This window comes from Giraffa tippelskirchi, chromosome 4, assembly GCF_054371585.1.
Source record: "Giraffa tippelskirchi isolate mGirTip1 chromosome 4, T2T-mGirTip1v1.2.pri, whole genome shotgun sequence".
In the NCBI taxonomy this organism is placed as follows: Eukaryota; Metazoa; Chordata; class Mammalia; order Artiodactyla; family Giraffidae; genus Giraffa; species Giraffa tippelskirchi.
The window spans coordinates 138,705,587-138,732,302 of record NC_137278.1 but is presented as its reverse complement, the minus strand read 5'-3'; the positions used below and the strand labels follow the sequence as shown (position 1 = coordinate 138,732,302).

General features: G+C 39.6%; 2 long non-coding RNA genes across 2 annotated transcripts in view; both read left to right on the top strand.

Moving 5' to 3' along the window:
- Positions 1-26,716, top strand: part of LOC145544600 (uncharacterized) — a 109,771-nt gene that overhangs the window by 23,013 nt on the left and 60,042 nt on the right. The gene's annotated exons all lie outside the window — the stretch shown is intronic.
- Positions 69-26,093, top strand: LOC145544601 (uncharacterized). Its single transcript, XR_014081485.1, has 5 exons — positions 69-338; positions 2,093-2,211; positions 4,169-4,358; positions 9,731-9,905; positions 25,877-26,093. It is a non-coding gene; the product is annotated as an uncharacterized LOC145544601 (long non-coding RNA).

Below are 26,716 nucleotides of genomic sequence, written 5' to 3'. Positions count from 1 at the left end.
AGGTCACAAAGAGTCAGACATGACTTAGTGACTAAACAACACAATCTAGAGATCCCATATGTCTTGACATACTTCCCTTTGAGGGCCAGGGCTGATTCATCACACAGAAAGCAGTTGGCTCAGAACTGGCCAGCTGTCTGATGAATTGTACAGAATGGAGTCTCTAGGCTACCACAGCTGCTAGGGGTCATTCAGCTGGTGGAATTTGCCTTGTTGCAACTGGAAACCAGCTGGACTGAGAATGAAAGCCAAGGCTACGTGGATTCCTGTGAAGTCCACTTCTGCTCCCCCAGGATATCCTCTGGCTGCTCGGCTAAGGCTGTTGTAACTGTGCTGTGGTAAATCTCAGGCTAACCTCAGCTGGACGAAGGCCGGGGGTGGGGGTGGGTCCTTCTGGGCCAGATCCTTGTGATGGAGTTCTCTGGTCTCCTCAGCCCTGAATTTTTGAAAACTGAGATTTTTAAAATTGGAGGCTTTCGACGAAACTCACAAACAATACACTACTTTGAGGGTCACAAAGAATGGTTTGAGTAGATGAAAGAAATTTTGTCCCTTCTGGTAAAGGAAGATACTTTCTTTATTGTTTTCAGTTGACAAGCTTAGCTTTTTTTCTGTTTGTTTTTTAAGGTGAGACAGCCACATGAGACTAGCACCTTGGTGTCCACGTTTATCTTTGATTTTTGTAAGCCCAAATACATCTTTGTGCAACCCAATCTTATGCTCCTGGGGATGTTGTCTGCTCTCTTTTGGCCTGTTTCCTAGTCTGTAGAAGGGGTGTAAGATCCTCCAGAGTTGGCAGGAGAAGTCAATGAGTTACCATTTGCGATGTGTGTGGAACACTGCTTGGGACCTGGGACATCCCACGTTGTTACTCCAACTTCTCCTCCCAGAGGGGTGGGGGTGGAGGGTGATGGGGGACATTGGTGTGTGTCCTCTGTATGGGCATCGACTTTCTAGCTTCCACCTCCTTGTGACTTTCTGACCTTGCTCATGGCCTTTGGTGTTAGTTATTAGTCTGTCTCTTGTCTGGGGGTTGATGCAGCGCTAGGCTAAGTGCTGTGGAAGACAGAGAATTCTAAGAAATGGTCTTTTCCTGATATGCTGGGACTACGAGGGTCAAAGACATCTGGCCCAGGAAGGGATGAGCCTTAGCTTAGAATGCAGGCATGAGTGTGGGGTCCCCAGAGTCCCTGTCCTTAGAAGGAGTGAAAGGGGCTCTAGCCTCTGAGAACTGCACAGTTGCTAGAACAAACCTATGTATTCGCAGAAAATCCAGCCTTTCATTCAGATTTAGGATTCTTTGGACTTTATGCCTTAGAGATAGTAATTGAGCTCTTGCTGGAATATTTCTTTCATTTATTCATTCACTCAGTCACTCGCTGGACAAGGAGCTTTATAGGGACTTCATTACCTGTCCTGTCAGACAGCACCAGAAATCCCCATGCAACTTCCACCTGGTAGTTCTTACTCTGGTTTTGCAAAAAACAAGTCAAATTTCTGTTTTATGTGTTTAATGGCACACATTTTCTTTCTAAATCTTTTCATTTTTGGACTCATCATGCCATAATCAGATCATTCAATAGAAATGGTATGAGAAGAGTTCCCCATGCTCTGCCATTCTGATTGCTTTCCTTGAGAAGAATCTCAGTCTGGGAATCTCCTTTTTAAAATTTGGCATGATGATTTAGTTTCAGCATACGTCTTGTACACCGAGTCTCCTTGTTGCTCTACATCTACTAATGTAACCTAAGACTGTTTTAACTTTTAGAGAAAAATGTGTGTAAAAACCATTATCCACTCAGCTTTCTTCCACTCTATAGTTGTGTAATTGGTTTTGTGAGCCTGAATGCAACTATTTATATGATTTTATTATTTTTTTACATGAATTTATTTTAAATAACTTCAGCTCACCTATCCTTTGATGTAATTTTGAATTTATCAGTTAGAGGTATTTGTGCCATCTATAATTTTGATGAGCATAGACTGAATAAGAAAAGGGAAAAATCAGCACACTCCAGCACCCCACCACAAATTTATTCTGAGGTTTTACCCATCTAATAATCAACACTCTTTGGCTTTTGGGTTTAACCAGTTGATTCTTCCTACAAATTGGAGTCACTCCATAATCTGAAGCTCTTCATTGATTAGCAGATCAACATTGGAGAAACTATGGGACCTTGTCAAACCTCAGTTTCATTAACTGGAAAGTGAGTAAGTATCTACCTAATAGAGTTGCAGTGAGGGTAAGATATATTAGGTAATGGGATTATCAGTGTCAAACAAATGGTAAGCATTTAAATGTCAGTTATTTAACATGTTATTTCTTTTCTCCATCATATCTATTAAATATCACAAAGACTGAAATTTCATTATCATAGTTATAATATTTTCTTATCTTTGCTTTTATGGAGCTTTCTCATTTTAAAGACTTTTAAAGGATTAATTGGCAATGATCTTGAAATGAGCCTAGAGAATTGTTTGAAGTAGCAACTGAGGGCAATTATGACTTCCTATAAAGCCCTAAATCAGCCTAGTGACAAATACAAATATTATCATTAGTTATGTGTGGAGGAGATGGAAAGCCAATTTGACTACAAGAGGTGAGAGTCAGAACAAGATGTCAGACAATAGGTTTTTTTTTTTTTTTTTAATTAGTTATACAGAAATCAAAGACAATACAGGGTAATTTTTATTAGCTTAGATTACAAAACATTCAGCAGGACTCAGGGGTTGCTGCTCAGAGTGTGGTGGCTGATTGCTGTTTTCACCTTGGACACTTTATCCAATAGCATGATCATGATTAAGCACTTCTAAGGTCAGACTGCCCTGACTACCATTTATCCCCTTGGCTAAGCTCAAAGCTGAAACCTTGTACTGAGTCTCAGTTAGTTTATCATTTGAATGATGTTAAGAATATAAGTTTGATCCCAACAGAACTCTGAACATGTATTCCTAAAAAGGCACTTAATAGAATGTTCAAAACAATGGTATTTGTGGTGGTGCTATATTGGAAATTATAGAAAAGACTATAAAAATAGAGTCTATGTAGAGTTATGATATATACATATTCTGTAGCATTGGAGCATTGAGAATAAACTATCTACAATTATGGGAAAAAAAAGAATATAAGGTGGTTTGAGGAGGATGAGAGACAGGGCATCTAAAGTGCTTGTGTTGGTTCCTACTGAGTCCATAGTCAGTACTCAATAAATGGTAGCCATGATTTTAATTATGCTGAGAGAAAAAATTGCACTAAGGAAGTGCCCACAGAACACCACTGACTTGCAACCGAAAACTATAGCTGGTGCCTTTTCCAGAATACTTGCTTCTTTTCTGATCAATTGCGTAACCTGTGACCGAATGACAGAGAGAGTGCTTTCTATCAGCAGCCCCCAGATTTCTCTTTCACTGGAATTCAGCTTATTAGCTGTGTGGCCAGCTCCGAGAGCCAAGAAACCCTGTCCCACACATGACACCACTGTCAAGCAGAGGAGACAGATATTTCTCGGCTTCCCCTTTCTGGGACTTAATAGCTATTGAAGGTTAACCCTTACTGACTCATTAAGCCATGTCCGTCTAGGGGTCCGTGGTGGCCTAGCTTGTGTTAACCTTGACAAGCAGCCATCACTGAGGCTTTAAGAAGGGAGATGTTGCATTTGGGAGAAAGACAGGTGATACAACACACACGCCATCCTCAGATGGCCGTGATCCCCTGGAGATGAGTAAAAAAAATATGTGTTTTCTTATAGGATTAAAAGAAAAGCCTTTGCTTTTTTTCTGTGTAGCTTATCGGTAGGAGATCTCAAAATTCAATCCCTTGTTCTCTCTCTGCCTTTAATCCATTTGCTAAGGAGGACCACTCGCATCCAGCATCTACAATGGTGAGCATCTGAGAGGCAGAGTGCTGTGGCCACTGCTGGGAATGTAATGAAACCCACTGGGAAAGGAGGGAAAAACGATGTTATTCTCTCTTTCAGTGAAGCATTTAAAGTAACTGGTTTTATTTTTCTCTTTTCTCTCTCTGGTGTCCCATGTATAGATTGATGGAAATGGAAATGATTCCATTTGATGTTCTCAACTGAATTGTTCTGAATCTATTCTGATGTGCTTCTATTTATTTTCTTACTGAGTCTGCAGCTGCCTAATCTATATGCTGTTTTTCTTCTAGTTCCCCAGGTGCAGTTCACCCTTCTTCTCTTGTGAGCCGCTTGGAATCTAAGCTGTTTCTGGAATGGAAATGCATGGGTGGGGTGAAAGTGTGCTGCCATTGTCAACAGAGAATATTTATTGAGTGATTGGACAATGGTCCCTGGAGAGGGTCCGATGACATTTTCTTACTGAGCCAATACTGGCTTCTGGTGAGCATCCTTTAGTAGGTGTCAGAAGTCAGTTCTGTAACAATCTATTCTATAATAGAACTTTGTTAGGCTTAAACTTTATGATAGTGTGTACATTTCTGATTAACACCTCTAATAATTTCTCTGTAACTGTAGACTTCAATTTATTCAAAGGGAAAATACTCATTCCTTTGGGCTTCTGGTCTGTTTTGTGTGGTTCACTCTATGCTTTATAATTTGAAGAACTTTTTCTTTGGTGGACAAATAAGGAATAAGTTTCCTGTTGGTAGTAAAGAGAATGGTCAAAAAAGTTGGAGATATAGATGGGGTTAGAACTGTGCTTTCCAATATGGTACATGTGACTAGTGGCTACCATCTTGGATGGGGAAGATACAGAACATTTCCATCATCACAAAAAGCTCTATGGAACAACACCAGGTTAGAAGGGCAAAAGAGTAAGACCACTCTCTGCTGGCTTGGAGGTCTTCATCAGTAAAAGTCGAGAGTGCTGTAGAATTCTTCAGGTTCCACCCCTCCCTACCTCCTTGTCAACACATACCCTCTTTACCTCCTCTGTGACCTTGGGACCACAAGGACTGTTCTCATCATGTCATTTATCATAAGAAGCCCAGGAGTGCCCAGTCATCTTCATCCCTGGACACCAACTCCTCTATGATTCTACGTCTCCTCTTTAAAGGATTTCATGGGCCCTTTGGAATTTAAGGTCAGCTGTCAGCGTAATCCCCCATAATCTCAAGGCTTCACTGAATCTTCTCTTTACCTTCTTGCTCCCTGCAAAACACCACTTCCCTGCAGCCCTCTTGGGAGATTGCTGTTTTCTCTTCCTTCCTTGTTGCACTGCTGGACCTGGAGGTGAGGAGGTAAATTCTTCTACTCACTTCTTCCTCTGGACCATACTCTCTCTCTCTCTCTCTCTCCATACTCAGCTATGAAGGAATCTCTGTGATCAACTTAATTCACCCACTAGTCCTCACCCCCTCACTGTGGTCAATTGGCACAACCTGGACCACTCAACCTGCTTTCTTGAAGACGTTACCTTTGGCTCACTGCCATTCCCTCATCACTCTTTCTTTACTGTTGGCAATTTGAATAGACAGGTAGAGGATTCTGGACTTTCTCTCCTCTGATTATCTTGTTCTCTGTCCTTTGTCAGCAACTCCCTCTCTTGGTCAGTCACAGTCCAGCAGACCTTGCTCTTATCCTAAGCCTGGATCTTGCCAGAATCTTAATTTCAAATGTTATACTCTCTGACTACATTTTTCATCTTTAAATACAACCTGCTTCCTGTAGCCCCATGACTGCAACGGGATTTCCAACCTAGGGTCTCCACTAGTCAAACCCCAAAGGCAGCCCCTCTGAGTGGATGAATTAGAAAGAGGTGTCCTCACTGAGTGACACAGCCCATGACTTGGGACACAGACTAGATTTCAGTCCCCCTTAGCCCTTTTCAGCCAGGCACTTCTGTGTAGTATACAAGCTTCACAAGTGTACATGAAAGGCTTTTTTTTAATCTATTCATTCTGTCACATTTTAACTGTTCCTCACCAGGATCCCTAGGATCTCATTTCCCTCTTTACCTTGTTTAAATTCCATGATGAACCATTATTATCCCCCGGTTGTGTACACCCTTGACTCCCACAACTCTTCTTTGCTTTATTGTACTCTCCTGGCTAAACTCTAGCCCTGGTTAAATCCAGCTCATTTTTTCCCTTCATGCCTAAGTTCTGCCATTAACATGGCTAAGGGAAAACGTTTAACTGTGCTTGCCTGGCATGCCCTGTGACTCGGATCCTAAAGAATCTGCCTGCAATGCAGGAGACCCAAGTTCAATCCCTGAGTTGGGAAGATCCCTTGGAGAAGGAAATGGCAATCCACTCCAGTATTCTTGCCTGGAGAATTCCACAGACAGAGGAGTCTGGTGGGCTACAGTTCACGGGGTCACAAAGAGTCGGACACGACTGAGCAGCTAACAACCTTAAGTGGGTCCTAACTTTATAATTGTACTGTATTTTCTTCCCTAACATAATTTTCTATTTTCCTAGACAATTCTTCGGTTTATTTTCCTTCTCCTTAAGATTTTAACACCTCCTCCCTCACTGAGTTTTAGCTGGTGCCCTTGCTTTCCACCTCGCTGAGGAAACTGAAGATGTCAGAAGGTGCTTCCACAAGTCCATCCCAGCCCACCTGCCCTCCCTCTGCGCCTGTGTCCACAAGTGAGGCCCGCCCTTCCATGCGCTCCCTTTACTTGTGTACCAGCTGTCCCTGCTCTGTCCTACTTAGGGATGCTCCCCCTCTCTTCTGTGATCAAATACTGCCTTTCCACTGAATCATTGCTACCAGAGGATAGACTTGATTTCCTCCCCCTTAAACATATCCATCCAGAGACCCCATTTCCTCGTCAGTTACGGCTCCACTTTTTTATTTCATTTCATAGGAAAAATCCCCGAGTGTGTGGTCTATACTTGAGCTCTCCATGACTCTGGTCAGGCTTTCCCTTTCCCACTCCACTGGTACTTTTGTTGAGGTCACCAGCATCACCCACATTGCTAAATCCTGTGCTCAATGATCATTCACCCTTTCCTTGGCCTATTAAAGTCATTTACCATAGTAAGTGGAACTTCCCCCGTGGCTCAGCCATAAAGAATCCACTTGCAATGCAGGAGAGGTGGGAGACTTGGGTTCGATCCCTGGGTTGGGAAGATCACCTAGAGAAGGAAATGGTAACTCATTCCAGTATTCTTGCCTGGAGAATCCCATGGACAGAGGAGCCTGGTGGGCTACAGTCCATACGGTTGCAAAGAATCAGACATGACTGAAGTGACTTAGCACAACATAGTAAGTAGGTGTTTCTTTCTTGGAATATTTTTTTTCGCTTAGCTTCTAGGATGCCTGCTCTTCTGGTTTCTTCTGACCTACTTTTCTCCACACACAGTGACTTAGCCTTGACTGGTTTTTCCTCCCCTCTAACCTCTAAATATTGGAATGCCCCAGGGCTAGTCTTTGGTTCTCTTTTCTGTTGTTCCATCTGATCTTATCTGGTCTCCTAGCCCCAAGTAATATTTTTATGTTGCTGATTTTGAAATTTGTGGCTTCAGCCCAGATGCTCCCCAGAACTTTAAACTTGTACTTCACACCTCAATTGCCTACTTAGCATCTCTATTTGGATATCAAATAGGAATCATAAATGGAACAAGTTCAAACTGAGCACTCAATATGCCTCCCTTTCCCATCCTGAAATCTGTTCCCTTACCTCTATGACGACAATCCCATATTTTTAGTTGATTACCCCCAAACCTTGGAGTTGTTGATTTATATTTTTTCTCAGAACATCAACAAATCTCGCTGGCTCAGCTTTTAAAATATACTCAGAATCTAATCACTCCTCACCTCCTTTACTTCTTCCACCCTGGCTGAGCAACCCTCATCTCTTATTGGATATTTTTAGCAGCCTCCTAACTAGTCTCCTAACTAGTCTCTCGGAGAAGGCAATGGCACCCCACTCCAGTACTCTTGCCTGGAAAATCCCATGGATGGAGGAGCCTGGTAGGCTGCAGTCCATGGGGTTGCTAAGAGTCGGACACGACTGAGCAACTTCACTTTCACTTTTCACTTTCATGCATTGGAGAAGGAAATGGCAACCCACTCCAGTGTTCTTGCCTGGAGAATCCCGGGGACGAAGGAGCCTGGTGGGCTGCCGTCTATGGGGTCGCACAGAGTCGGACACGACTGAGGTGACTTAGCATAACTAGTCTCTCTGCTTTCACCCTTGCTCCATTTCTGTTTTCCACAGAGCAGCCAGGCTGATCCTTCTCAAACCATCATTCCCCTACTTATAACTCTGCAATGGCTTCCCAGCTCATTCAGAATAAAAGCCTAAGTCCTGTGCATAACTGACTATGTATTCTGGCTCCCAGTTACTTCTATGCCCCATGTCTGGCCTCCTATCCTACTAGTTTTCCTCTCTCACTTTCAGCCACACTTCCTCCTTGAATACACCAGCCATCCTACTGTCTCAGGACCTTTGCACCTGCTGTTCCTATGCCCCAGATGCTCTTCATCCAGGTGATGACATGACTTATGCCCTCACTTCATTCTTCACCTAAATGTCTCAGTGAAACCTTTTGTAGAGCCCCTATCTAAAATTTCATTCTCCTGTGCATACTTTCAGTCTCTTCTCTCCTTCTCTTTCTTTGCTTAGTTTCTTAGTACTGTTAATAATTATTACTATCTAACTTAATGGATATTTTATATTATCTGGCTCTCCTATAAGAATTTAAGTTCCACTGAAGCAAAGCTTTTCATTTGTCTGTATTTGTTTTGCTTACTTCAGAATCTCCAGTGCTTAGAAAAGTGCCAGCCCCTCAGCAGATAGTTAACAAACCTTTGTTGGTACCTAATTGATGGTAAAGAGGAACTGGCCAGTACTGCTTCTTTTTTTGAAGGAATTATAAGCTACTGCTAAAGAGTGGGGGTTCAAAATCCCACTTGTGTAACCTTAGGTAGGTTACTTTATCTGATTCCTCTTTTGTAAAATGGGGTAATAAGTGTTCCTACAGTGGTTGATAGTAAGATTAAGTGAGATGATATATGCAGGGAAATCCATGGAAATTAGTTCTGCAGGGATGACACTTGCAGAGTATGTGCACAGTAAATCTTCATTCTCACCATTACTGTTGTCCTCTGAACATCATGTCACCTTCCCATCTTCCCCTAACACTTTCCTCCTAAGTTCTTTAAAAGTACAAATAAAGGCATTCATAAGGATCCCAATTCTGCTGCTCATTAACTGTGTGATTTAAGACAATGTAGTTAATTTTTCTGAACTTCAATATTCTCACCTTTAGACTAGAGATAATACTTTGCAGATTTATGGTGAGGATTAAACACTGTCTCAAGAGCAGTTTGATATCTTTCCCTGACACATAGTAAATGCTCACTAAATCATAGCTGTTAACTGTGTTGTAGGAGTGCCCGCGACGTGGAAGAGGCATTCTGGCTGGGGAAGCATGTGCCTGGCTGTGGAGCCTGCTAGACTGTCACATTCAGGTTCTTCTAAACTTGGAACTTCTCTGAGAGCAGTCTGTGCAGTCACAGTCTTTAATTCAGTTCTTCCTTTTTCTCATCGACATCACTCCAAGTTGTTTTTTTTAAATCAGGGATTGTGATTTTTAAGAGTTCCTTTAGATGTGTTTCTTTTTATAGTTTCTTTCCTCTGTAAGCTCTTTTCTCTGATTTTTAAACATCCTGTGTAAAGTCTAGGGAAAAAAACGTTCCTTCTTTCTTTGTTTTTGTTCAGCTTCAAGGAACACTGTCATTCTCTTCCAAGGTTCCAGTCACTTCTGTATCACTAACCAATCCTTCCTTGTTACTAGAATCACAGACAGCAGCAAATCCACTTGTTCCTGCCTCTGCTATTTAAGCATCCAGCAATGAGACTGACATTGTTTATAGATTACAGAGCATGAAGATGTCTACACTGATCTGCTTTAAACTAATGTTCCCTCAAGCCAGACTTAACCAGGTTTAGCACAATTCTGAGAATACCAGGTAAGCTGATTATTCAATACCACCCACTTTCACCCTGAAACATCCTTTGGTATTGTTGCCCAAGCTCATCTGCTGTCCTGTTTCAGAAGGAACTCCATGAATGGAAGAATCCCTTAGGGGACAAGAGTGAGAGTTAAATCCTACACTAAATACATGAGCTCATCCTTTTAGAATCCTTCACAGCAGAAAGTGGAATTCTGCCAACACTTCACATTGACCAGGCAAACTTTCAACATGGTCTACTTCCTTTCTCTTAGAAGGATTAACTATCTTTAGAAAAACCTGCTCAGAAGCTTTGGCAGAGACCGACTCCCCTCATCCTAGTCATGCTCTAATTTTTAAAAATTGAAATACAGTTGACTTACAATGTTGTGTTAGATTCAGGTGTATAGCAAAGTGATTCTGTTATACATTCATATATATCTATTTCTTTCAGATCCTTTTCCCTTATAGGTTATTACAAAATGTTGAATACAGTTTCTTGTGCTATACAGTAGGTCCTTGCTGGTTATCTATTTTACATATAGTATGTATTTATATTAATCCCGTGTGCGTATGTGTTAGTTGCTCAGTTGTGTCTGACTCTTTGCAACCCCATGGACTGTAGCCCACCAGGTTCTTCTGTCTGTGGAATTCTCCAGGCAAGCTTACTGCAGTCGTAGCCATTCCCTCCTCTAGGGGATCTTCCCAATCCAAGGATTGAACCCAGGTCTCCTGTATTTTGGGCAGATTCTTTATCACCTGAGTCAAATCCAGCACCCTAATTTATACCTCCCCCTTCCTTTTCCCCATTAGTAACCATAAATTTGTTTACTATGTTTGTGGGTCTATTTCTGTTTTATGTGCATATTCATTTGTATCATTTTTTTTTAAAAAAGATTCCACATATAAATGTTACCATTTGATAATTATCTTTCTCTGTCTGACTTACTTCACTTAGGATCATAATCTCTAGGTCTATCCATGTTGCTACAAATGACATTATTTCATTCTTTTTATGGTCATGTAATGTTCCAGTATATAAACATACCACATATTCTTCATCCATTTATTTGTTGATGAACATTTAGGTTGCTTCCCTGTCTTGGCTACTGCAAAACAGTTTATGGCTCTAGTTTAAGTGAGTAGGCAAAATGAAGAAAAATGGTTAAGAACAGAGAAAAAATTTGAACACAGTTTTTAAAATGAATTTTCCCCTAAGTAAAAATGTTGAGATTGGGTGGTAAAATAATTCTTAGAGCCAATAAAGGACTTTCCAATTGTGGAATATTGCATATTTAGTAATATATTTTGTGCCATAGTATTACACAGTTTTAGAAGAAACTGAACATTATTGCTAATTAATTTGAATTTATTTATGAAATAAAAATTTCTTCAGCATTTTGTTGCATAGATAAGTGCCCTTCCATGCACAGAAGTGAAATAAAATACTAATTGAATTGACAGTTTTTCTTTTAATGAGGTAAGAACTTGTTAACATCTCCCCCTCTCATTTATTATTTATGTAATTCATAGTTATCCATCCTGATTCCATTTCTCCCACATTCATGCAGCTCTTGAAAACAAGCCAAAAAAATAGAGATGGGATTTTTGAAGCTGTTTTGCTCTGTCACATTTGTTTTTAAAGAACAGCTTTAAAAATCAATTCATTTCTTCAGAAACTTCTTCTAGCAGTGCCTGCATGGGGTGAGTTGTGCCATGAGAAGAGGTCAGACTTTTGAAATCAGGACACTTTTTTTTTTCTGAGATGTTGAGAATGTCAATATTGTTGGCAACTCGCTGCTCAATCAAATGGCTTGATACATAGGGGAAACGTTTTTAGTTCTAGCGTTTTGGCACCAACAGGTGAATGGCCTTTTCCTCTCTTCATATCAAGCTCAAAAGTGAACTACAACAGCTCCAGAACCCTATTCAATGCACTCCCAAAGTACTCACTTTAAGCCCTAGATGGATCTTGCACTGTTCTCTCAGAGTTTACTGTATTTTTTTTTTTTTTTACTTTTTAATTGTTCAAATAGAAGTATAGTTGACATACAGTATTGTATTAGTCTCAGGTGTACAGCATTGTGATTTGACATTTTTATGCATGAAAAGTTGATCACCAGGTTAAGTCTAGTAACCATCTGTCACCACACAAAGTTATTGCAATATTATTGACTGTATTCCCTATGTTGTACATTACATCCTAGTGAAACATTTATATTATGACTGAAAGTTTGTACCTCTTAGTCTGCCTCATCTATTTCATTTACCTCCTTACTACCCCCAACCTTGGCAACCACCAGTTTCTTCTCTGTATCTATGGATCTGTTTCTGTTTTTGTTATATTTATTGATTTATTTTAGGTTCCACGTATAAGTGAAATCATGTGATATTTAGCTTTCTTTGTCTGACTTATTTCATTTAGCATAATGCCCTCTAGGTCCATCCATGTTGTCAGAGATAGCAAAGTTTCACTCGTATTATGACTCAATAATATTCCATTATCTGTAGGTATGTATATGCATATATGCATGTATACACACACACACATGTGTATATATATAAAACTTCTTTATCCATTTGCTTATTGATGGATACTTATTTTGCTTCCATATCTTGGGTATTGTAAATAATGCTTCAATGAACATAGGAGTGGAGTGCATATATCTTTTCAAGTTAGTTCATTTTCTTTGAATGAAAGAAAGTGGAATCCTTGGATCATACGGTTGTTCTATTTTTAATTTTGGAGAAACCTCCATACTGTTTTCCATGGTGGCTGCATCAGTTTACATTCATATCAACCAGTGGACGAGGTTTCCCTTTTCTCTACATATTCATCAACACTTGTTTTCTGTTGTCTGTTTGATGATAACCATTCTGACAGATGTAAAGTGGTGTCACTGTGGTTTTGATTTGACTATCCCTGTTGATCAGTGATGCTAGCATCTATTCTTGTGTCTGTGGGCCATCTGTATGCCTTCCTTGGAAAAATGTTTATTCAGGTCCTTTGCTCAGTTTTAATTGGATTATTTGTTTTTTAATATTGAATTGTTTGAGTTTTTAAAAAGTATATTTTGGATATTAATTTTATGATGGCTGTATCATTTACAATATCTTTCCCATTCTGTAGGTGGCCTTTTCATTTTGTCGATGGTTTCTTTCACTGTGCAAAAGCCTTCTAGTTTGATGTAGTTCCATTCATTTATTTTGCTTTTGTTGCTTTTGCCTCAGGAGAGACATCCAAAAATATTGCTAAAATCGATGTCAAAGAGTGTACTGTCTATATTTTCTTCTAGGAGTTTTATGATTTCAGGTCTTAGATTTAAATCTTTAGTCCATTTCAGGTTTACTTTTGTATGTGGTTAAAAAATCATCCAGTCTTACTCTTTGGCATGTAACTGTTCAGTTTTTTCAAAATCATTTATTGTAGAGAATTCCTTTTCCCCATGATATATTCATAGATCCTTTGTCATAAATTAACTGACCATATAAATATGGGTTTATCTCTGCAATCTCTGTTCTCTTCCATTGATCTATATGTCTGTTTTTGTGCCAGTTCCATAGAGTTTTGATTACTATAATTTGTAGTATAGTCTGAAGTCAAGGATCACAATGCTTTCAGCTTTGTTCTTTCTTAGATTGATTTGGCTATTCAGGGTCTTTTATGTTTCCACACAACTTTTAGGATTACTTGTTCAGTTCAGTGAAAAATTTCATTGATATTTCAATAGTGATTTCACTGAATCTGTAGATTACTTTGGGTAGCATGAACATTTTAACAATAATAATCTTCCCATTCCATGAGAACAGTGTATCTTTCCATTTATTTGTGTCATCTTCAATTTATTTCATCAATGTCTTATAGATTTCAGAGTATAGGTCTTTCACTTTCTTGGTTCAATTTTTATGCCATTGCAAAAGGGATTATTTTCTTAATTTCTTTCTGTTAGTTCATTTTTAGTGTATAGAAACACAACTAATTTCTATATGTTGATTTTGTATCCTGCAACTTAATTGAATTCACTTATCAGTTCTAGTAGTTTTTTTGATGGCATTTTTAGGATTTTCTATAGCATCATGTCATCTGCAAATAGTGAGTTTTGCCTCTTCCTTTCAAATTTGGATGACTTTTATATCTTTTTCTTGACTGATTGCTGTGGCTAGGACTTCCAATATTATGTTGAAGAAAAGAGGCGAGTGGGCATCTCTGTCGTGCTTCTGATTTCAGAGGAAAAGATCTCAGCTTTTCAGAAATTGAGTACTACGTCAACTGTGGGTTTGTTATATGTGGCCCTCATTATGTTGAGGCATTTTCCCTCTATATCAGATTTGTTGAGAGGTTTTTTTTTTTAATCATAAATGGATGTTAAATTTTGACAAGTGTTTTTTTCTGCACCTATTGAGATGATCATATGATTTCTATCCTTTGTTTTGTTAAGGTGGTGTATCACACTGATTAATTGTGGCTAGTGAATCATTTTTGCATTCTTTGGATAATCCTAAGGGTTAAATCTCACTTACTCATGGTGTATGATTCTTTCAGTGTATTTTTAAATGCAGTTTGCTAATTTGTATTGAGAATTTTTGCATCTATGTTCATCAGGAATATTGGCTTGTAGTTTTCTTTTTTTAGTGTTTTTATATGGTTTTGGTATCATGTTAATACTTCCTTTATCAAACAAGTTTAGACGTGTTCCTTCTTCAATTCTTTGGAATAGTTTGAGAGGGATGGGTGTTAATACTTCTTTATATGTTTCATAAAATTTTTCTATGAAGTTGTCTGGTCCTGAATTTTCATTTGTTGGGAGTTTTCTTTAAATTACTGATTCAGTTTCATTGCTAGTGATTGGCTAGTTCAGATTTTCTATTGTATGTCTGTAGGAATTTATTCATTTCTTCTAGGTTGTCTTATTTGTTGGCATATACTTGTTCATAGTAATCTCTTATGAGCCTTTATATCTCTGTGGTGTCACTTAATAACATCTTTTTTATTTCTAATTTTAATTACTTATTTGGCCTCCCTGCCCCCCAAATCTGGTTATCAATTTTGTTTATCTATTCAAAGAAGTAGCTTTTAGTGTCATTGATTTTTTCTATTGTTTTTTAGTCTCTATGATCTTAGCTTTATTTCCTTCCTTTTTACTAACTTTGGGCTTTGTTCTTTTTTTTTTTTTTTTTTTGGTTCCTTTAAGTGTAAGGTTAGATTGTTTTATTTGAGATTTTTCTTGTTTCTTGTTTCTTGTTTCCTGAGCCGGCGTGGTTATAAACTTTCCTATTAAGACTGCTTTTGCTGTGTCCATAGATTTTAGAATATTGTGTGTTTCTATATTGATTTGTCTCTAGGTATTTTTAAATTTTTTCTTTGATTTTTTCATTGACCCATCGATTGTTTAGAAACATTGTATTTAGCCTTCACATGTTTGTGGTTTTCCCAATTTTATTCTTGTAGTTGATTTCTAGTTTCATAACATTGTGACTGAAAGGATACTTGATATGATTTCAGTCTTCTTAAATTTATTAAGACTTGTTTTGTGGTCTAACATGTGATCTGTCCTGGAGAATGTTCCATTTGCACTTGAAAAGAAGGTGTATTCTCTTGGTTTTGGATGGAATATTCTGTATAATCTATTAATTTTATCTGGTCTAATGTGTCATTTAATGCCAATGTTTCCTTATTGATTTTTGGTCTAAATGATCTATTCACTGATGTTAGTGGGATGTTAAGATTTCCCACTATTATTATATTATTGTCATTTTCCCCTTTATGTCAGTTAATATTTGCTTCACAAATTTAGGCACATTTTTGTTGGGTATATAGATATTTACAAGTGACCTATTCTTTTGTTGGATTGATCCATTTTATCATTATGTCAGGTCCTACTTTGTCTCTTGTTACAGTCTTGTTTTAAAGTTTATTTTGTCTGATGCAAGTGTTGCTACCTCAGCTTTCATTTTTTTCCATTTGCACAGAATACCTTTTCCCATTCCCTCACTCTCAGCTTGTTTGTGTCTTTAGATGTGAAGTGAGTCTCTTGTTGGCAGCATGTACACAGTTCTGTTTTTCTATTCAGTCAGCCATTCTAAGCCTTTTGATTGAAACATTTAGTTTATTATATTTAAAATAATTATTGATAGATGTGTACTTCCTTCCACTTTGTTAATTGTTTTCTAGTTGTTTTGATAGTTTTCTGCTCCTTTCTTCTCTGTTCTCTTCACCTGTAATTTGATGACTATTTTTAGTGTTGTGTTTGTGTTATTTTCTCTTTATTTTTTGTGTATACATTATAGGCTTTTGGTTACTCTGGGGTTCATATACAATAACCTGTGTATATAAGTGTTTATTTTAAGTTGATGATATCTTAAGCCCAAATGCATTCTACATTTTATTCCCACCTCCATGTTTTATGTTTTGGCATCATCTTCTATATCTTTTAATTTAGGTGTATTCCTTAACCACTTTATTGTACATAGAGATAATATTATTACTTTGTTTTTTATACTAGCTTTGCAAGTGATTGATCCAGTACCTTTATCATATGTTTGCCTTTACCAGTGAAAATTTTTTCTTTCATAATTTTCTTATTTCTAGTACTGACCTTTCCTTTTCCATTTAAAGAAACCTGTTACATTTTTTCTAAAGGTGATTTAGTGGTAATGAACTCCTTTTACTTCTGTTTGTTTGGGAAATTTTTTATTTCTTTTTCAATTCTGAATGATAACCTTGTTTGATGGGTATTCTCAGTTGTACTTTTAGTACTTTGAATATGCCATGTCACTCCCTTCCATCTTATAAAGTTTTTGCTGAAAAAGCAGCTGATAGTCTTATGGGGATTCCTTTGTATGTAACTTGCTATTTCTCTCAATGCTTTTAAGATTCTCTCTTTTTTTTAATGTTTCACATTTTAATTATAATGTGTCTTGCATAAGTTTCTTTAGGTTCATCCTGTTTGGCACTCTCTGTTCTTCCTGGACCAAATATCTATTTCTATTGCCAGGTTAAAGATGTTTTCAGAAATTATTTCTTCAAATAAATTCTCTGTCTTTTTCTACCTCTCTCTCCTTCTGGGGTCCTCTACAATGCAAATGTTAATATGCTGGATATTGTTTGAGAGGTCCCTTAAATTATCTTCATTTGAAAAAATATTCTTTTTTTTTTTTTTGCTGTTCTGGTTGGGTGATTTCTACTACAATGTCTTCCAAATTGCTGATTGTTCTTCTATATCGTTTAATCTGCTGTTGATTTCATTTAGTATATTTTTCCGGAGAAGGCAATGGCATCCCACTCCAGTACTCTTGCCTGAGAAACCCCATGGACGGAGGAGCCTGGTAGGCTGCAGCCCATGGGGTCGCGAAGAGCGGACACGACTGAGCGACTTCACTTTCACTTTTCACTTCCATGCACTGGAGAAAGAAATGGCAACCCACTCCAGTATTCTTGCCTGGAGAATCCCAGGGATGGAGGAGCCTGGTGGGCTGCCGTCTATGGGGTTGCACAGAGTCGGACACGACTGATGTGACTTAGCAGCAGCAGCAGCAGTATATTTTTCATTTCAGTTTTGATATTCTTCATTTAAAGTTGATTGCTTTTTATATTTTCTATCTCTTTTTTGAAGGTCTTATTGAATTCCTCCATTCTTCTCCCCAGTTTGGTTAGCATCTTTATGACTGTTCCCTTGAACTATTTATCTGTTTTATTTTTCAGTCCTTTTTCTGAGGTTTTGTCTTGTTTGTTTATTTGGAAACTATTAATTTCCTCCTCATTTTGCCTGGACTTCCCTGGTGGCTTAGAGGTTAAAGCGTCTGCCTCCAATGCGGGAGACCTGGGTTCGATCCCTGGGTCGGGAAGATCCTCTGGAGAAGGAAATGGCAAACCACTCCAGTATTCTTGCCTGGAGAATCCCATGGATGGAGGAGCCTGTTAGGCTACGGTCCACAGGGTCGCAAAGAGTCGGACACGACTGAGCGACTTCCCTTCCTTCATTTTGCCTAACTTTCTGTATTTGTTTCTATGTATTAGGCACATCAGTTATATCTCCTAGTTTTGAAAGAATGACCTTATGTAGAAAATGTTATGTGGGGACCAGTGGAGCAATTCCTTTGATCACTGGATCTAGGTGTTCCAGGGGTATCCCCTATTTGTGTTTTGTGTACCCATATCTTGTGGTTGGGTTTGTTTGTTGCAGGTGCACTCATGGGCATGGTTTGCTCTCAGTCCAGCAGGCTGAGAAAACTGGTTGTGACTGTAGCAGGCATGCTAATGTGTGAGGCTTGTTCTCAGTTTATCTGGTTGTAAATCAAGGCTGCAACTCTTACAGGCAGGCCTAGCATTTAGGGCTGACTGCCTGGAATGGAGCCACTTTAGAGGGACACCAGTACAGGTTGATATAGCCTGCCAGGTAGAGTCGGGCAGGAACTGCTTTGATCAAGCCACTCATGGCCATGAGCTGGGGGGAGTTAGTCCTCAGGAAATGCCAGGGTGGGGCCCATGACATTAAGTAGATTGATGGAGAGTGACAGAAATGTACACACCAGTGGTGTGCCACCTAGATGAAAGGAGAGTAAAATAAATGGCATGCTCTAGTGCTTTTGTTCCTGGAGAAAGTTCCACCAGATGCCTGCCTTCAGGTACATGCCCTATTAGTTAATAAATTTCTTTCTTGTATGATCCAGGCTCTTTTCAGCCTGCTGCCTGTGCTGGGACTTGGAATGAGTGAGTTTGTACACATGCCCTTCAAAAGCAGGTCTCAGTTTCCTATAGCCCTCTCACTCTGCTGAGTGAAAGCCCCACTGTCTTTCAGAGGCAGACACCATGGGGGCTTATCTTCCTGGTGTAGATCTCCCAGACTGGGGAGACTACATGGGGCTCAGACCCTTCATTTCTGAGTGTGGGGGTGCTGCATGGTTGTGATATCCCTCCCACTTGTGGGTTGCTGACTACCAGGGTGTTGGTTCTGTCTAGATTACATCTTTGACCCTCTTACCTATCTTGATGTGACCTTTTCTTTATATCCTTAGTTGTAGAAAATCTGTTAGTTTTCAGGTCTTCCTCAGAAATTGTTGTTATATATTTAGTCATAGTTTTGGTGTGTCCATGGAAGGAGGTGAGCACAGGGTCTTCCTCCTTTGCCATCTTGATCTGGACCCCTCAGGATTTACTTGTCTTATCTCCTAAACCAGATCATCATATCTTACCTCGTGGGAAGAGACTTACTTTAAAAAAAACTTTTTTTTTTATTCAAGCGGGCTTCTTTGGTGGCTCAGATGGTAAAGAATCTGCTTGCAATGCAGGAGACCCAGGTTCAATTCCTGAGTCAGGAAGATCCCCTAGAGAAGGGAATGGCTACCCACTCCAATACTCTTGCCTGGAGAATTCCTTGGACAGAGGAGCCTAGTGGGCTACAGTCTATGGGATCGCAAAGAACTGGACACGAATAGCAACTAACATTAACAGTAACTATAGTTTATTTACAATGTTGTGTTAATTTCTGCTGTAGAGCAAAATGACTTGGATACATACATATATATGTGTGTGTGTATATATATATATATTATTTTTTCATATTCTTTTCCATTACAGTATATCACAGGATGTTGAGTAGAGCTCCCTGTGCTATACAGTAGGACCTTGTTGCTTATTTAACCTATATATAACAGTTTGCATCTGCCAATCCCAACCTCCCAATCCTTCCCTTCCCCACTCCTTACTACTGCTCCTCCTTGGCAACCACAAGTCTATGGAAGAGACTGACTCTTAACCATCTTCTTTCAAGGTGGATACTTTAATGAGAGTTTCTCAAAGGGCCGTCCTCGATATCCTATGTCAGGAATATCTGGAAAGTCTAACTAAAAATGCAGATTCTAAGGCCCCACCCATCTTACTAATCCAGTATTGGCTGCAGTGAGGAATAAAAATATGGGTTTTAACAGCGTTCCCAGGTGATGCCTAAGCATGCCAAACTCTGAGAACCACAGCCTCAAAGGCACAAGGCAAATATTTGCTGACTGGCTTCACTGACATCCCTCGGATACTCTCAGGATAAGTCTTTGAAGACCACAGGGATCAGCAGGTTGGGCCCAAGAGTAGAATTTGTACCTGCATTCATTTAACAATCATGAACTTACTATGCTGGTTATGGGTATATGATGAGGAGTTAGATAGAAACAGTCTCTGCCCCAGTGGACGTAAAACTTCAGAACCTGGAAATAGTCCCTTCCTCAGTATTTCCTCTTTATTTCTCTTTTTGATTCCTCATATGCTTTATGGGTGTCTTCTATTAGTCAGACTATGTTCTATTATGAACAAGACAGATAAAGAGCCTTCCTCTCTTACAGAGTTTAAATTTCAGAAAGGAGAAAATGAAAATAAACAAGTAAATCCAACCCCCCATGTTAATCACAGATCGTGATAATCACAAAGATGTAAATAAACAAAGTAAAGTGTGGAGAGATTGACTTTAAAGGATGAGGTCGCATTTGAGTTGAGAATTGATGGATGAAGGTCTTTGGGTCATGGCTGCAAACTGGGGCAGACTGATGAGTCATTTGAAGCACATAGGCCTAAGACGGAGTGATAATGATGATAATAATGACAGCTATTACATGTTGAGCATTTCCTGTGCATCAGACTGTGTATTAAACATTTTATATGCTCTATTGTATTCAGTCTTGGCAGGAAGCCTAGAGAGAGGTGTTATTACTCCCACTTTCAGATGAAGAAACTGAGGAAGCCCGGAGATGTTAACTGTGTTGTTTGGGTCAAACAGCTATTAAGTGACAGATGGAACAATTAAACTTAGCTCTGTGTGATGGCAAAGCCTTCACTCTTTGGCACTACACCTTTTTCCTTTTTGGTGGTACGAGGCTGCTGATGCTGACTGCAGAGGAGCATGATGAAATAGGAAGTTCACAGGCTTCTTATGACGATGAGGATGGTTAATATTAAAAACATTTAATAGTAATAATTTAACACTGTTGAGCATCTGCTCCGTACAAGGCACTGAGCAAAACACCTTATATTTATTAACTTGTGTGATCCTCAGAACAATCCTTTGAGATACAGATGACAAAATTGGGTTTAGAGAGGTTAAGCAACTTGGCCAAAGCCACTCAACTAATAAGTGGTAGAACCAGAGTCACACTTAACAAGGTCTGATCCTGAATGTTGACTCTCTCCCCTCTGCTTCCCTAATGAAAGGAGCTAAGGTCTGTGCAAGGGCCTTGGACACACTTAAACACAGAGCTTCCCAGGTGGCACTAGTGGTAAAGAACCAGCCTGCCAATGCAGGAGATGTGTGAGGGACTCGGGGTCAGTCCCTGGGTTGAGAAGATCCCCTGGAGGAGGGCATGGCAACCTACTCCAGTATTCTTGTCTGGAGAATCCCATGGACAGAGGAGCGGGCTATGGTCCATACGGGCACAAAGAGCTGAGGAGAAACACGTGAGGACTAACATGGCCGTCTTAGCACACACACACAGAGGAAAGCCCAAGAAATCAACCTTCCCCAAACCTACCATGGCTGTTTTACTTCTGGCCTGGCTCCTCCCTTGTCACTTTGGGACACTTGCTTCAGAATCACAATGCTTTTCCTCTCCTGTGCTGACTTATGAGAGTTGACTGTTATTGGCGAGTACCTGGGCATGTCACAGGAGAATTTGCCAGTTTTCTCTCTTTAGAATGAATGCTGTCAATCCAGCATTAAATTGCCTCCAATCATTAATAAGCCAGCATGGGTCTGTCTGTCACCAACTTTCCATAGGGATGGGACTACTGAAAGCCGGGTGCAGAGGAGCGAGTTGCACTAGGAGGAGGCTGCCTGCCTGGTTCAGAGGCTCAAGGAGTGAAGTTGTAGCAAAGACTCAGAAAACTAGGCTGGAGAGGAAGGTGGAGTCTCCCAGGGTTGTGATTTCCCCCAGGGGGGCTTGAAGCTCCTTGGAATGGAAGACAGATGGAGAAAAAAATTAAACTTCAGCATTTTTCCTAGTGTGGTCCTTTCTGCTGGCTCACATTGAGTCAACACCACCACCGCAATAGCTCCAGTCTTTATTATGTGTCTCTGTACAACAGCAACAATGGCATCGGATGGCAGTGAATATCCGGTTTGTGATTCCATGTTGTTGCTTTGCTTTTCAATATCAGTTAAAACATGAGACTTATCTCATTCCTGGAAAATCCATTCCTTTGAGAGTTTTTGACCCATTCTGTTTGGGCTATTCTGTGGCTTGGATGGGGTTACATGTGGAGGGTGACCCGGCCCATTCTCTTCACCCTTTGTGTTACTCTGGGTTGGGATTAGTGGGATATGGCTTCATTCCCTGTGATTTGGGGTTGAGCAGGGTTGAGTTTGGGGGAAAAACTAGGGCTCATTCTCAATCCACCAACCCTAAATTTTCAGCTCCCTACCAGTGTGATTTCATCATTGGCCAGCTGGTCACACATTTCGGAGTTCCTATTATTTTGTCAAACTTAAATCTAGAAAGATGACGGGATCTTATGCATTCAGAGAGTGGTTTTATCTTCACCTTAATCTTGGACTTTGGTATGAAAATGTATTTTATCATCAGTGTTCCATCTTCTTTTCTGTCCAGGCTAATTGTATATAATTAGCTATTCATATGACATGCATTTAAAACTTTTTATTGCCCCAAAAGGATTAAAAGTAGGTTTGTACAATATTTTGCAGTACAGTTTTATTATTAGAACTTTTTGAAAAAGCTCTGAATATGTAGGTGACATCTCTAACGTGTAGAGTTGGAAAGAGCAGTAAACCAAGGGATCACCTGGTCTCCGGTTCTTGCTTTGGCACCAACTAGTTTTGTGATAGTGGGCTAATGCCCTTGTCTTTTTATGTCTCAGCTTCCACGTTTGCAAAGCAAGGCCAAAGGTGAAGGTTGGGGGACGGGAGGCTGCACTAGCTGACTCCTATGCATCCGTCCAACTATGATTATTTTTTCATGAAAGTGACCTTTGACTTCTATAAACTGTCCCTTTGTGTTACTGTCAGAGGCAGTGACTGATTTGAATGTGCTTACATTCTAGCACACCAACATATGGTTTCTATCCTTATTTTAAAATCATGATGGAAATCTTTGCAGTGAATTCAGATGCCAGCCTGGCTTCACAGGCCCTGATTGCTTTGGTATGGCACTTGGGTGAAAAGGTTTCCACTGATTCTTTTAAATTGTAGGACATGGGTTTCCAAATTGCAACTTTGAACATAATCTGTTCTTCTTAGCCCAGGCTTTGTTGAAGCCTTAGGCAGCAGATATCAAAAAATCAGCCAGCTTTATGCACTGACTTTTTTTCTTTAAAATCTTTTTGGCAAGCTTCACTGTGCTTGTCTCACCATCATACACAAGGGGACTACTTTCCCAGTTAATAGAAGAGCTAAAGACCAGGCTAACAGGTTTGCTGCCGTGCTAATATGGAATAATCTCTGATAACTATAATTAACTTGTATGCGCCTGTCATTGGTTGACTCACCAGAACATTCACACCCTGCAGGATTGCTATTCCTCTTTGAGAGGCAAGCAGATGCTTCCACCAGCTATCTGAAGCCCCAGTGCTGCAGCCTCAGTTTTGTAGGCATTTATCCTCGGCAGAAGCACCATCTATTTTAGGAAGGTATTTTGACGTTACCTCTGGGCTACAGTTTCTCCAAAAATGCACTCCGTGAACAGAACAGCTCTCTCTCCCATGTGACAGTCAGCCCCAGCACGTGCTGTGGCAGAGGAAGCTGGCCTGAGACCAAAGCAGCTCGTCAGCACTGGGTTTATTCTGGGGCGCAGTTCCCCACCATTCACTGACAGTTCTGCCTGGCTTCCTCTCCTGGTAGCCAGCCCTGTTGTGTAGAGGGGCTGGACAAGGTGCTGGGGAATTCTCATTAGGGTGCATTCATGAAAATGAGGCTGTTGCCAGGCTTCCCACTGGGGCTCTTCTGAGGACGTTTCAGAAGGACAGTCTTTTCCCTGGTAATGCTGTGGGCTGCCTGGCTCCTCAGGGAAAGCTGTTCTTCCTTGTATGGGTTTAGGAGAATGCTATGGAGACTATCTGCTCCTTCCCTCTGTGGCAAAGGTGAGAATCAGGATGAGGAAGCATTCAGAAAACAAAAGAAATACCCAGACCTATTTAATATACAAATAAATGTGCATAGAAATAAAAAAATAAGGGATTTATATGAAACAAGGCCATGATTTATTTTCTAGATTTGGGCAAGGTAGAATTGTATCAGACAAGACAGATCTAACCCAGTGAGAATAAGTTAGTGAAGTCTGCATAGGAGTTAGTAGTGGGTGTTTCCAAGTAGTTTCTTAATGAAATAAACTCTAAGGATGCTGTGATGGTCATTTTTTTCTGAACTTTTTTTTTTGGTTTCCTGGAAGTCTATCTTTTTCATATTCTCAAACCCTAAACCCCAGCACCTAAGCCACATTAGTAAGAAAATCTGCTGCTGGTTGCTAGTGACATTTACCAAAAACACAAAGTGCCTCAGAGGAAAAAGAAGAGGAGTCTGTTCTTAAAGCTGTTTATAGTAAATATTTTTAAAATTACAGAGTAGCGGCTGTCAACTTTTCTGAGGTAAAACAATATTTGATTTGTTTTCAGGCATCTTGGGAAAGTCTTAACTTGTTCTTTCTGAAATTTTCCTTCATCTTTTTTTTTCTATTTTTAAGGATCGTGAATTCCCCCCAAATGGTTTCTTATAAGTCAGTCATTAGAAGTAGTACAAATCTGTGTGTGTGTTAGTCGCTCAGTCATGTTTGGCTCTTTGCGACCCCAGGGACTGTAGCCCACCAGGCTCCTCTCTCCATGGGATTTCCCAGGCAAGAATACTGGAGTGGGTTGTCATTTCCTTCCCCAGGGAAGTGCAAATTCGTAAACCTCTCTAATATTATCCTGTGAAAAGGCAGGTCTCACCACAACATGTGTCTGAGTCAAGAAAGTTATACAGACTGTTGACAGGAAGGTCTGTGTGATCCATCACCTTGGCAAAACCAGAAAAACTCCCTTAAAACAATTATACTTCAAAGCCAGGCAACATCTTCAAAATTTCCCTATTTTCTTTTAACCATTAATGATAGTCCATATTTGTTATTCTTTAAAATGCTAGCATTTTCAGAGTGAATGAATATGAGCTCTTATTAAGGAGATAAGCAGGGCAACATTGCAAAGAAGACAGGGCATTTTCTAGATGGGATAATCTGTTGTTACTTTAATTACAATATTTTCAGTTAAATTGTTTCAATTATTGGGCCATCGCAAAACAAAATACAGTTTACATTTTTCTTCATTTTTAGAGTTTAAACAAAGTATTATTTTAAATGACAGCAAAAATTACTCTCCAGGATTTTCACCTTTAGAATTCCAATTTTGTTTTTTTCTGATTAAATGAGATCTCAAAAAAAGTGTGTCTGAGCATAAAAAGAAATATCTGGAATACAATTACTTAAAAATGTTCCATTTTTGCATTTATAATACACTTCAGAATGTGGAATGAATATTTCATGCAAAATCTACTTTTGACTTGAAGATGATTTTATATTTAAGTCTCTACCCAAATGTATTCTCAAAAAGAATATATTCAGTCACCCATTGTTTTCATGTCCAAGCTACTGTCAGAAGAAGGGAGTTTTTGGTGATATTCCAAAAGTAATTTTTCCATTTGCAGAAAAGATAAATTAACATCTTTATGCTAATGTGGTATGCTCAGCTGACCTTTGATTCTTTATATGGTTAAGTAAATATATGGCATAATTTTTAGATTTTCCTATGAAAATGAAAACCTGGCACATCTATCAAAACTCCAAGGTTGGAAATTCAGATTTTGTTGAACATCAAGTATATACCATGGACTCCCCTCACAGTATCTTAGTTTTCACAGAAAACAGGTGAATGTGTGAGTGTTGTGGACAAAGGCAGAAATGTCTTGGTAAAGTACCGTTTGGCATGGAGTATTGTCTCCGCACGCCTCATCCTGCCCTCTCTTCTCTAGGTCCATCTCCTGTGCTTGGTCAGGCCGGGGCTCCTGGTCTCTGAGCTCTCTCTCCTCTTCGGGCTCTGGCGGTGGGAAGGTTTGTGAGCTACTACTTTCGGCATAAGGTTAACTGAGCTGAAACATATCTTCCATTGAGCCAGAGCTTAAAAGTTCTACCGCTCTCTGTGAAAAGCCATGTCTCCTGCCAATATCTGACTAAAGCAGCTAAAAGGTACTACTGTGTAGTCCTGTTACCAAACACAAGTTCATGTATCCGATGCACAGAGAGGACAAACATATCCAAAATGTCAGAGTATGGAGTAGAAAAAAGCTTATTGCAGGCCCTGCAAGGAGACTGGGTGGCTCATGCCTCAAAACCCCTGAAGCCCCTGAAGGGTTTCAGCAAGGCATTTTTAAAGATAAGATAAGGAAAGGGCAAAGTTAGTTGTTGTAAACTTCTTGGTGTAGCAATCCTTTATTCTTGCAGCTTTCCACACAGGTCAGGTCACAATGTTCCTGTAAGCCTGTAATGTGACAAATGATATTCTCTGTTCTGCAATTTTTTATTGCTATATGAGCAGAAAAGTGTTACCCTTAAACATCAGAGCCTTGGGAATGGGCTATCCTATATATTTCAGGCTATAGGCAACATTCTTAACTTGAAGCAGAAGTAACAGAATACAAAAGTTACAAAATGGATCTAATATGGAGTCAGATATTGTTCTTCCCTATTATAGTCTTATCATATCCTATATTACATGGGTTATAGGTATACATAACCATATACAGGACTTAGAAGATACAGACTTAGAGTCATAGAAGATCAGGGCTGGAAGGAGACTTTGAGATCATTTCGGG